Source organism: Stegodyphus dumicola, chromosome 10 (assembly GCF_044657685.1).
Source record: "Stegodyphus dumicola isolate Sdum_Otavi_A_Nest chromosome 10, ASM4465768v1".
Classification (NCBI taxonomy): domain Eukaryota; kingdom Metazoa; phylum Arthropoda; class Arachnida; order Araneae; family Eresidae; genus Stegodyphus; species Stegodyphus dumicola.
In genome coordinates, this window is record NC_140777.1 from 30,185,311 (window position 1) to 30,199,658 (window position 14,348).

Below are 14,348 nucleotides of genomic sequence, written 5' to 3' on the forward strand. Positions count from 1 at the left end.
GCTAATTCAGCAAACTTTGGAATATCACGTTGAACAATTAACAATTCTCCTAGGCAAGCACACAGGCCGAAACGCGGGGTTCTTCAATTTCTGGCTAACTACCTCCGCGCTCGTGAAGTAGGAACAGCAGACCTCGAACTCGTTTCCTTTCTATTTAACTCAGAATACTTCCGCTGATAATTTGAATCCTTGCGCGTTCAACTAAAATTTACATACTCTGGCATTGGCAGTTCCAGGGGAAAGTAAGGCTTGACAGGAAAGATAATTTAAACTTAAAATAAATATTAGTTAAAATAAATATAAACCCTACAACCATCTGCACTAAATGGACTTTAAATGCTAAATTTACTAGGTCTTCCTATTGCTGATCTAATTTTAGCTAATTCTAAACTCTCAGTACGAGATTGCAAAAGAAATAATGCAACCTCGCGTCTGAAATCTAAAAGATACTTTTTATTTCCAATATTGATATTTTTTATTTCCAGTCGTGATATTTTCTATGCATTTGTCAAGCATACATCAAAGTAATTAGTAAATATTGACCACGACCATGTTTTGCTCCGAACTCTTATTCATTAATTGGCTACTAAATTGTCGCATAAATCGACTTCTCTCATTTTTGTATTGTATTGTTCAATAAGATCAGGCTGAGATACAAAAATATTTTTCCTTTGCACTCTTGAATAACGAGAAACACTGTTTACGTGCTGAAGTTGTCTAAATGGTGAACCAATTGTTACAACAGAATTGTTGTTCCATCGAACAAAAATTATTTTGTTTTTCTCTTTATACTGGAAATCATAACAACTTTTGTCTTTCTTAAGAACACATTTCACTGTTTCTATTTCTATTACCATCTGTATGCGTTTTTTTAATTGTTCCTATAGCACTAAAATCTCTACTTTTTAGATGACACAGAAGATGAAATCATAAAAGATTAGTTTTTTTATCCATTTCAAGTTTTCAGTTTTGTGTTATTTAAACTTTTCCGCATGACTAGCACTAATTTTAGAAGACTGAAACTTACTTCTTATTTGAACTTCAACTTTCCAGCAGTATCATTTGAAAAATACTGTATTGATTCGTTAAACTCTTTAATGGAATAATGATAAATTGGAATTTATCATTATTCAAAACATTATTATTCCCTTCTTCTTCATCATTAGCTTCTGCAATTTCTGGCGGAGCAGCAATATCAATTTCATTCTAGTCATTATCATGATGTTTCTTCCTCAAAAAATCTTTGAAAGGCTTCTTCCAATGTAAGGTACTTTCTTATTGGCATTTTTAAAGAATGGAATGAATGTCAACTGGAGCATCTAAAGGCACGTCTTAAAAAGGGGAATACTCTTTTCCTGACGTTACACCAGCGCAAGATTCTAGACATTATCATCATCTGCTTCTTCATAAAAAAAATCTTTGAAGGGCTTCTTCTAATGTGAGGTACCTCGTTCTAGGCATTTTTAGAGCATGGAATGAATATCAGCCGGAGCATCTAAAGGCATGAGTTAAAAAGGGGATAGCATTTTCCCGCTGACGTTGCACCAGCGCAACATCTAATTTCCCTTCCATCCCCGTACAAATACAAACAGAATGTTCATAGAATGTTCTGATAAGTGGTGACCTTGGAAAAAATATATCACCCCTAAAGATGGCGATTCTTTCGGCAAAAATGTCTGGTCAAAAATTTTACTTCAACTACTAAACAAATTATTCTTGAAGACAAATATTTTTTACAGAAACAATTTTAAGAAGATCCCCTACACAAAATCATCTGCTAGTATAAATATTCTTTAGTAGTTATAGTTTTAAGCATTTATTTCGACCGTTGCGTCAAAACAACACCAGCAGCTAATGTGTCAACTACTGCAGTATAAATAATAAAACAAAATCCTAACTGTTGAATAAAATTAAAAATCGTCCCAAAAACAAATTCAGTTTCAAAAGCTTCGTTTAATTCTTCCTTTCGTTTTTCCGGAGATAAAATGATACAAAACTAAAATTATCGAAATGTTAAAAATGCATGAATCATGTAGAAAGGTTGGCAATTGTCATGACATCTTTGTATTTTATATACAGATCTGTAAAAACGAAATAGAGCTAATGACTTGCTGGCCAGGGCTACTTTAAATAGTTGTATATTTTGCAGTCATGAACACTTCAGCCATTTGTGCAAAAGTTTGAAAACTTTAAAAAAAGATAAACTTTTAGGGGAAATAAGGTGTTTTTATGGTGTAATATAAATTGCTATGTAACACTGTGAAGGCGCAAACTGCTCTTTTTATGACAGTAAATAAGCCCGCGAATTATGCTTTAAATTTTAAAAAAAGAACTCAAAAATACAAAAAATTAAACCTGACTCGGACGCAAAATGTTAATGAAACTGCTGCTAATACTTGTACTTACATAATGAATAACAGAAAATGAAGAAGTAAAGTTGAAAATTGTTAGTAAATAACTGTCAGGATTTTATATTTTGTTTATTTGACCACAATGGAAGTGAAGTGTTCATTGAAGCATTAGAAATTAATTAAATATCGAAAAATGTAGTAAGTATTTCAACAGAGACATTTTTTCCAAGCATCATATGATGAGCCACATCAGTTAATTCGTCAACTTCAAGTTAATAACCTCGGTCTCCACTGAGCTTACCCGCTTTTGAGAACTAGAGAAATTGGACATTTTAGGTTGCCAAATAAATACTCTCAGTGTGGAATAAAAAGAAATTTTAAAGAGTTTAATGAATCAATATAGTTTATCAATGCCAAGTACTATAAAAAAGTTGCCATGGATAGCAGGTATGCAGGAAAAATGAGGAAATAATGGAGAGAACGCACTGTAAAGTTTCACTAGTTTAATTCGAAAGAGAGATCTGGAGAGTTGAAAGGTCTTCTGATGAGTTAGGTCATAGATTACCATTTTACTTACCACACTAAGTTGTTGTTGGAAAAGACAAAGTGAGTAGTCTAAAGGGTTTTGTATTTGATACTGCAACTCATTAAGAAGGACAACTTTCCCTAGCTCGTCTCCACCCTGGAGAAAACTTGTATCTTAATTTGCTTGAATTGTCATTAAAATTTAGATAAAATTCTACAGCTTACACATCGAACTTCACTACAAATTCAAATCAGTCCAGATCTTCAACACTAAATGTTTCTGGATTGATAATCTAAATTCGAACATATTTATTTCGCTGAATTTTACTCCTCTTTCTTTTTGGACATATTTCAAGTTTTACTTACGCTCAGCTATATTGAAATTTAATTAAAAAATTATCGAAATTTGTATCCAGAAACCTGCCATTGATACCAAATTCTGTCTGGTTGATGACTTTTTACTGGAGCTGACGAAGTAGAGGCAGCCCTGAAAATCAACATCGAAAGCACTGAAATTCTTGACAATTCTGGAATGCTGCTAAGGAAATAGCAAATTAATTCTGTATAATTTTTTAATCTATATAAGAAAGTTAGTATAGAAGGTCATGAAACTGAAGAATCCATCAACTGATATAGCACACAGTCGAAGATTTGGGGAGTGACTTGGGACATGGATAAGGATTCAATCTGTTCAATGTTTTGGTCAAAAAAATCTGATTAAATTCTTAGTAATGCGTTCAGTACAAAGCCAATCTTGCAAATATTGGGTCATACCTTTAACTCATTTGGATTTACCGGACCTTTCATAGTTAGAATGTTTATAGGTCGTCTTTCATAGTTTCATAGTTTGATTCTATTACTTCAGAAAGTTTGGGATATCTGGCTTACTCTCTTCATTGGAATCAAAATGGTAGTTGTGGTGCAGCAAAGCTGAATATTTGAGCAACCTCTCAGTTCATAGATGTTATCTTTCTGAATTCAGTTTATGCGATTTTGTTTCATCTGATATCCATTATTTTTCAAATACATGTGTGGCGGCATATGAGTCAGTAATACATTAAGAGAGTTCACTCGAGAAAACAGAGTTATTACTAGTTTTATATGTTTCAGGAATTGAATTGCCCCTCTCAGATCTATTACACTGCCACGTCTGGAAATGTTAGGGTGCTTATAATCTTCTAGCCATGCTAAATAAGCAGGTAAAATCTGATGTAAGTTCCTACTTCTAGAATGATTCCGAAATATGTCGGTTTTAGAGAGCAAGACTCGTAAATACAAACCCTTTGTGCAAAACGGAGTAGATGAAAATCAAAATTCGACCGCCTGAGAATAAAAGCCCTGTCGACATTATTTCCAGGCGCATTTAGCCTCGGACTTAGGACTGAAAATTCTTTGTGCTGGCATTGATCATCTTTGTAGAGTCAACCCTATGAGCTTTGACCTAGTAAAATCGAAAATGGGAATTTCACTGCGGATTTATATGTACGAAAGGAATTTGAACCTCTATCACAAAATAAATGCGCAGTGGAGAATTCTCAATTTTTTTTAGATTTGGATAACTATAACTTAACTAAGATATTGAAAATCACCGTGTTAATTAAATGATTCGTTGGTAAACGTAAAAAATATTAAATAGAAAGGGGACCTTTCGAAAGGAAAACTGGATAATTTCGTAAACTCATCACCAGGAAATGATCTTAAAATAAGAGATGAAGTTTTGCTTGAAGGAACCACTAAATCAAACTTTTTGTGGCCACTTGGTATTGTCTAAGAGGTTTTTGCTGGTTGTTCAGGCAAGAACGTCTCTGCCTTGCTCGAAATGATAAGCAGCAATATAAGCAACTAGTTCAGTTAATTTATTCATTTAAAATAATTTGGTAATCTTCCATTAGTATTGCCAGCGTCATTAAGTACAGTGTATTCTCATAGTTGCGGTATTATTTGTATTATTATATTGTATATTTATGTTGTAGTTATTAAAAAATTTGCGTTTGATTTCTTATTTATATTTACTCTTAACAGAGTACAAATAGGGTGTGTTAAAAATCTTTGTATTTGTACTGCCTTGTTCGCTGGCTCGCTTTGACAGTAGCTTCTGCGCAGCTGCAGAATAGTGCATGAACATGGAAATTGTCTGATTTGTTTTGTATTTTTATGTTTTGTTGATTTTGTATTTTTATGTTTTGTTGATTTTGTATTTTTATGTTTTGTTGATTTGTTTTCAAAGAAGTTTCGTGTAACATGACAGTACTTTCAATATCTATTCGATCTCAAGTAGAATACAGATGACAATAGGCCCAAATCAGATCATTAGATGTTCGGCAATCGACGTTTATAGTTTGTTAGAAACCTATTTTGTTTATTGCCGTCATGTTATAAAATAATACTTGGTTCAAATTATAATTAAAATCTTCAAATGACATGTTCATTTAAGTGATTAATTTAACATGTGCTAAGGACCGCACTTTTATGACTATGAAGACAAGCTGTCATTAGACCAGATTCATTTATGTAGCTGCACTGGGCAGTTAAATTTTCAGAATTTAGGGAGAAACTTGATGGCAAAATTTGAGAGCAATAAAAATTACACTTGGGGGTAAAAAGAGCTGGCTCTTGCTAACGATAAAAGAGATCTCAATGTTAGAGTTACCGGACATCTGGGATTGCTCCGGCCAGTCCTGAATTTCTAATGACATTCGGAACTATATACCTGGATAGAAAGTAGTCCGAAATTCGTAAATGAGTAGTAAATGAGTAATTATAGAAAACAGGAAAAGAAGAAATTACAAATTAAAACAGAAGGGATGAAAGAGAGCGAACATTTGTGATTTTCCGATATTGGATTACAGGTATTTTAATATAAAATTGGATAATTTTAGAGATCCCAATGTGTAATTTCATTAATATACACTCATATCAAAATTATCGTTACATGCATGAACGATAATCACGGATGCATGCATGAACGATAATCTCCGATGAAATGACGGAGTTCTCTTTAACGCTGAACTATAATTTACGAAATTGAGTGGAATGATAGATAACATCATAACACATAAATACAAAGAGAAAATGTAAAATCGCTACATATGACATAAAAGTCTAGCATGAAACAATAAAATGATAATAATATATTACAAGTAGAATTCAGAAAAGATGAATACCTCAGGAAAAGATTAACGCTAATGAATTTAATATGGAATGGGATGGATCAGTCTTGACTTGTACCAACAAAGTTTTTTCATGCTGGCAAAAATGTTGTTAATTACATTTTGGAAAATTAAGTACCATTCCTACAGCAATGCATTCTAAAGGCATTTTCATCTCTAGGTTGTGGATGTGTCCGTGTAACTGCCTTTTCAAGATAGTCCCATAAATTTTCGATCGAGGTAAGTTCAGGAAATTTTGTTGCTCACAGTGCTCGCTCACTGTCTTCAATTTCAAAGAATTGGTTAAACATGTCATCTTGATGTGCAAGATTATTTATGATCCATAAAAAAATGTCAGATCCATATGCACTTCTGAAAAATATTGCATAAGGTTCTCAGACCTCATCCCGATATCTCTGGCCGGACACAAATACGCTATTGGAATCATTTTTAGGCTTACGTCCTCGTTTATTATCCTAGCTCTATCCAGCCATTATGTTCATTACCGGAACTGTGACGTTTCATAATTTTCAAAGGAAGATGACTTCCTCGAGATTTAAACACGTTTAGAAGCAGACGTTGAGACTATGGAAAACTATTAAACTTCGTCGAAAGTTGCCATAGTAACGATAAGCTTAGAACAACAAAACCGTTTTATATTTTACTTTCGAGATTGCATCGCATAACATGTTTCATTTTTGCTATTTTCAGCTTGTAAATAAATGGATATATTTCTAAATACAAAACGAGTCATAAATTAGAGAACTTAATGCCATTTCCAAAGTGATTTTTATTCGGACACGAAGGCAACATTATGATGTAATGCTGAACAACGGCAAGGTGGAAAACAGTTAGTAACGCTAATTGTTACCAATCCTTGAAAAGCAAGTTCAGTAACTTATCCTACAATTTTAACTGCTCAAATTTTGTGCGTTGTTTTATATTTAACTTAATTTAATAAGCTTTATGAAAATTAAAAGCTGCATAACAGTGAGACTTAACACTGTCGAAATTTCTCGAGTTGCTTTCCTTCATTTTGGAAAAATAAACCAGAATAATAGTTCATACAATTAGAATCAAATTTTAATTTATCTGGTGTGACATGAGATGACACAAAATTTCACTTAGTTGTAGCTGCATTGAGATGCAAATTTTTGGCATATGCGTTGGATATTTCGCTTAATCCTCCAACAACTAACATTTATAACCAACTGAAAACAAGAATTTTAGACAGGTTTTTCTCAATTAAAGAACTTAAAAATGCGTATGATTTTACAAAAATTTCAGTTAGGAGATAAAAGACCATTACAACTCTTACTTGAAATGCACATTTAATCAGTCGGAAAGTTAGCCAGGAAGTATTAAAATCTATTTCCTTCAAAGACACCCAGTTTCAATTCAAATGATGTTACTCGTATCGGTAAGCAGTGATGCATTAGATGGTTTGGCGAAAATAGCGGATACATTAATCAGATATCTGGTTACCACATGAAACAGTCACTATAAGTGATGATGCACTAACTCTTCAAACCTTAAAAGTTGAAATTAGGGCATTGAAGGCAATAGTGCAGCGCACATATCTTACTAATTTCGGCGACGAAGGGAATGCAAGAAGCAAAATTCTAGCAAATCAAGAGGTGAAACTCATTATGCTATACTGCAAAATCACGGTTTATATTGATATCATAGCTGTTATGCTCAAAATGATAAACAAAATATATTTCCTCATGCGAATGGGTGGAGAACATTCAGGCGCCTCCGTATTAGCGGCGACGGATGGTTGTCAAGTGCACTGCAGCTTATTCATTTTGGATAAAGGTAGCGATTTTCGATTCTTCATTGACAGCGGGGAAGTTAGTTGCATTCCTAAACATTTTATAAAATGTAAGACGCCTCAAAATTGACTTTATGTGCTGCCAATGGTTCAAAAATATGCAAGTTATGGCATTTAAAGTTTTGAATTTGATCTTGGTTTAAGAAGACGATTTCCCTGGCACATCATTATTGCAGATGTATCATAACCTATTATTGGCGTAGATTTTTTAGACAAATTTTGAATTTTGGTGGATATTAAAAATCGACATTTGATCAATAGCCTTATCAACTTAAATTCTAAAAGGTACAACGCAGGACTTTGTCTGGGACTAACTCTAGTTTGCAATTTGACAATGCCCTTTATAGTAAAATTTAAAACAAATTTTACAAATTATTTAATTCCTCAATAATAACATTGCATTGAAACTGAGTTCAGTTACTTTGCTGATCATTTCCCTTTGCCAAAAATAATGACTTTTCTTTATGTTTAACAGGAAAATGATTTTCAGTTAAATAGATCTTGTCGAAGCTTATCACTGGATTCAAATACAACAGTCTGTTATAGGAGAAAAATAGCAGTTATCACTCCTTTTGGATTTATATGAGTATATCATCATGACATTTGGGCTAAGATATGCAGCTCAAAAGATTTACTGATGAAGTTGATCACTTTGAGCCAAGCACTTGATTCACTGTCAGATGACGTTCATTTGCATATCAGAAATCGTTTGATCACTTTTTATTGAATAATGATAAAGAGGTTTACTTTCACATATTTCCTGCAAAAAAATTACATCGATTGGGTGGAATATCCTTCTTTTTTCATAAATTTTCAATTGCATATTGCAGTTGCGATTGCGTATTTTATGAAATATAATTTTTTTTATTACAATACTAAATACGGAGATGAGTATATTTTCACAACTCTTCACTGAAGAACGCTGTCTACTTTTAGTCTTTGAGGTTTATTCTTTATTTCGAATTCTTTATTTTATCAGTTGGTTTTATTTGCCCAAAAAGTCTTACGGCATTCTTAAATGTGAAATAAATTTTTCATGAAGTACTTAGAGATCAGGTTTGTAAAATATGTATTAGGACAACTTCTTGTTTTATGAGCTTGATTTCATTCTAACTAAAAACATTAATAGTTCGAGAAGGCGTTACCATTTACAAATCGAATATAACGTCAAAGAGCTCGAATTTATACACGTATAGCTGTCACACTAAACACTCAGTTTCATAACAGAAGTGTAGGAATCAGTATCTGTCCACCATCACAGCAATTTTAAATATTCCAAAAATTGTAAGTCAACTTCCCTCAGAAAGCTTTCCACAATAACATATCAACCTCAGGCAAGAAAGAAAGAAGTGCTTGGGAAAACAGAATTATACCAACCGGACCAGAAAGCGTTCCTTCCCATTTTTTAAAGAGGAATCCTTGGAGAAGTATCCAATTGTGCTCCATCCCTCTTTCCTTACAAAACTATTCCTAAGATCTATAAGTAGATCCTTTCTTGTAACTCTACTGTGCAAACTATTTTTTAAAATATGTTTAGCTGACCATCCTTCATTAGAGCTATTTCCTAAATGTTGATGAATAATCGCCTTGACTAAAATGGACTTAGTCAGATTTAAAAATTTACTTCCTTTATTTGTTCACTCATCGAGGATTAAAGTATAAGGTATTTCTCCCACCTTCTTAGCGTGCCTTTGTAGTGTAGAGGTCTGCACGCTGGGCGTGTATTCCAGAGGTCCGCGTTTTGATTCCAGGCGAAAGCGTTGTTGCTTTTTCATCTCTCCTGTTTCCAATTAACCTAATGTCTCTACAAAAGTAAGAATTTACAAACTAAATCTAGAATTATTCGCAAGAATTTTAACAATTTAGTTGAGGTATTTATAACTACTTAAAATCAAACATGTTATCAAAAGTTACCTGGTGTTATGAACAAATAAAGTATGCTCAGCTAAGCCTCGAGCAGCAATGAGAATCGATACAATTAATGATAGGAACCAAAATTTTGTTTCCACTAATACGGTCGTTAGCATAATGATAGTTGTAAATTCTACTTAGCCGTTAGCTTTTGTGAGTAGCAAAAGGATTTCACAGCTCTTGGCTCGATCTGCAGTTAAACTTCGCTGTCTTATGCCTGCTATAATTTGCATGAACTTCTGACCTGAAGAAATTCATGTGGTTTGAATCGAAATGAATTTAGGAAACCAGTAGCTTACCCGGGGGAAGGCAAAGAGAAATATGCACCTCTCAAGAATTTTTTTTTTTTTTTTTTTTTTTTTTTTTTTTTTTTTATGTTTCTCATGCTGAAATTTTTTTTTATCATGGAGAGAAAAAATTATTCCTTCTATACCAATTCCGATCAGTTCACGCGAAAAGAATAAAAAAAGTCTTTGCTGTCTCTAAAAAGGTGCTTCTGGGTTTGTGTTTGCGGAAGAGACGGGGTGCATCCCAATACAGCATGTTCTGTCTCCCGAACATTTTCATGGGAAAGAATTACAGGAGACCTTTTTTCTTTCCGGACAGAGTACCATCCCGATGAGTGCCTAAAATAAGTGTTCTGAAAGTGCTCATCACAGAGTGTCACCCCTTTGCGGAGTTGAAAGGCAAATGAGCGGTGGTCTTCCCTCGGCTTTCGTAAACTAACATAGTCTGGAAATCTGATTTTATCTATTTTCTTTTGCTCAAATTGATAAATTTTTAATTTTATAATTTTTAATTTGCTTAAATATTTTGTTACTTTTACGATGAATAATAATAAACAGCAGTCGCTTTTAAATTATTTTAAATCTGTTAAAAATGTTTTAAATATCAATTTGAAGCAAAGCATACATTAAATAATAGGAAAGAAGTACAAAATCACATATCTGAATACTTATGAATTCACTATTTTTCAGAAAATACCCAAACTGGTATAAAAAAGACATCTCAATTGGACAAATAGGACGTATCAAATTACGTCAATCGTAAGCTAATTGACAAAGGAAAAATTGTTAATCTTGGAAAATTTTGAATGCTAAAAACCAAGCTTTTTATTTGGTAGTGAAAATGTGAAGAGGAAATTTCGATACAGTATACTGTTAAAATACCTATAGCTCATTTATTCCAAAATTGAAGATGGAATTTACTATAAATATTTTGTACGTTTTTCCAAGGAAAATCAAACAGTAAACAATCAATACAATTAGATAATCAGCCTTTTCGTTTCTGGGACAGATCCACAGAAAAACTCTTTGAGCATCTAGAAAAATACCACTCACATTATTTGCTAACTGCTGACAATTTAAGGAGCATTGTTCAAGGGCTTAAACAAGCCGTAATAGATATTTTTGATATTCCCAGTACTCGACAGGCAAAGAAAAACAGAAAAACACTTACTTCTAGTAGAAAAACAGTAATTTTCTGTGGGAGAAATGAACTTCCTTTCGGATATCCCCATGATGGCGGCCATATTAAAGGAAGAGTTGAAAACAAGGAACATGACCATCACGAAGAGAATTTCCGCCAACTGCTTTAATTCTTAACTGAGGCAGGAGATTAAATGATGACAGAACATTTAAAATCGTCTGCTAATGACGCAGCGTATATATCGCCTAAAATACAAACAAATATGTATGCTTACAACGAAATAATTAAAAAAAATTATTGGTAACGTAAATTCAAGCAAACCTTTCTCTATGATAACAGATGAAACCACAGATATTTCTTAGACAGATCTCTTTAAGTGTAAGGTTTACAAAATGTGAGGACAGCAAATTGTTACTAGTTAAAAGCATTTTACTGTTTGTGGCAGTAATTTCAACACATGGAGAAGATCTAGCGAATATAAATTTGAAAACTTTAGAATCATTAGATTCGAATTTAAGATACATAAAAAGCCAAGAATATGATGGTACTATGGTATTGCTGCCATTTCTGGAGCAGTCAGCAGTGTACAAACTAAAAGAAGGGAAATATTCCAATCAGCGCTATAAGCACATTAAGTTTCTTCAGACGCAAACCAAATTATAGGTATTCGTAAATGAGTCGGATTCGTTGATGAATGTTATTTGTTCATGAATACTCCTAAAAGAAACAGTTTCATGCTGAATAACATATTAGAAACCTTCTTCTGAGAAAGAAGCATTGAAAAATCTACATCCTACGCTTTGGACAGAGCGACATTAATCTATTATGATGCTGTTGGAATTGTTCTAACTTTTTATTCATACCCTTAAATGAACTGGAAATCAGCATGTTAAGGATTCGTCTGTTGGGGCTTACGTGTTTTTTATTAATTGCGTAGTTCCAATTTTTTCATTAATTGATTTTAGATAGAAAAACCTATTTTCTCTTAATTTGCCGTTATCTAGGATTTTGCAATCTAATGCGGTAGATTTCATTGCGACAGATCAGTTATGCAATGATACTGTAAAAAAACTTGAAATGATTCGCAGTGAATCAGAGTTTGTTCTCAATTCTATTTTCCTAAAATCCTAATCTGTTTTATAATAAATAATAGATTGGAACCACAGAATTGTTCTTCCACGATTAGAAAAAACTAATCAATCTAATACTCCAGTAGAAACACTTTAATATATTTTAGAATAATAGTTTAACCAGTTTTTAGATGCTGTAATTTTACATGTTATAAGTTCATTAATGCTAATCAAACCAAAGAAAGATCTCATATCTGCAGATGAAAATAAATTAGAAATAGTGAAAGATATACATTCTTCAAATTTGTCAAACTACATAATTAGTATTATGACTGCAGAGTATCAGCAACGTATAAAGAAATTACTGACGTAACAGAGTAGATAGAAGCTTTACAAGAGTGTAACGCATATATGTTCCCGAATATCCATAAAACTTTTTAAAATGTTAGCCACACTGCCTGTTACAACATATACTGCTGAAAAATCGTTTCCAGTTAAGAAATATTTAAAAATCTATTTAAGAAGCAATACATCTGAAGCGTGTTTAATTGGACTCTGTTTTCTATACATATATAAAAATATATCTGCGATACTGCAGTATTATTCTGAAGCTCTACTGCCTAAGCTACTTCACAGACCGAGATCCCTACGGAGCCTGAGAATGAACCAGTACATGAAATTACCTGGAGGTCTTAGATGGTTAAAAATGCATATGTATGTGAAGAAGTCTTAAATATCTTGCAAAAATATGTTATGTTTCTAACTACTTTGTCTATGCTTAACTTAGTAGAAACCTTATTGAAATATGTAGAGGCTTATCGCTGAGTCCAGATATATAAATTGATAAGTTCAAAGAAGGGTTAAACTCGTCCTTTATTATTTCAAACTAAGAACACAGATAGCCCTTTCGTAGGCTTACTGAAAGACTCAACTTGGGCTTTAAATCAAGATAACAAAATAAGAAACTATAATGCTAAACAGAACTCAGCCGAAGCTGTACAAAAGTATCTAACGTAGTTGGCCCTTATTTAAATTAAACGGCGAATATCAGCAAGGACGTTTAAAACGGCTGAACGTAGTGAGCTTTAAACAGTGAAATAGCCTGCTGGAAAGCACGCGCCAGTAAGGACTCGTAAGCTCTTCTATTGAAGTAAACGAAAGCTTCCTTTAAATACTCTTTCTACCTTATTCACTTGTAAGGCGATACTAAATCTTATTCTGTCAGGAAAAAGTAAGTGGAAAACGAGAATAAACAGTAAAACATATTTCAAAGTGAAAGTTAGAAGAAGAAAATAAAATTTTTAAAAGAAACTTAACTAACTAAACTGTTAGAAACCTTAAAAAACTTCTACAAACAGAAACGGAGAATAAATATAGTATTATAAAAACGAATATGTACAGAATTTTAAATTTAATTACACTTGCATCTTTGTTTCCATTTTTAAATTATGACTTTTTAATTCATTAAATGAATTACTTTTCAATTTTTCAATGATGTTAGATTCCACCAATTTTGGTAAGCAGGAATATTTGTTCTCATGTTATTTTTATTTATTATTTTACTTAAATATTCTTTATTTATATAAATTTTATAACTTGATAAAATTATATCAAATCTTTAAATGTTTTAAATATGAGAAATAAGACTTATTTAAAGCATTCGTTAATTTTTCCAAGTGGCAGTTCTAAACTAAAGTAATTGTTTTTTTTTCCCTAGCATTGATGATTTATACCCCCTTCAAAACAAACTTTTTAGATATGCCACTGCCTCATACTGCTTAACACGGCCTAATTCAGTACACTGAAATGAAAAAGAATTAGGGATATCTGATCAATAACGAGTTGGGCCTTTTCTGGCCTTTGTAATGACTGCCAAACGATGAAGCATAGATTCAATAAGTTTCTGGAAGCATTCTACGGGAATGGCTTACCAAATATCGGGCAAAGCTGTCTATAAATTAGGAATAGTCGCTAGTGTTGTGTGATGAGGTTTCAAACCTTTCTCCAAAATTTCTCCAAAAAAAAAATATGCTCGGTAGAATGTAAGTCAGAGCTTTTAAGTAGCCAATTTAGGACAGAG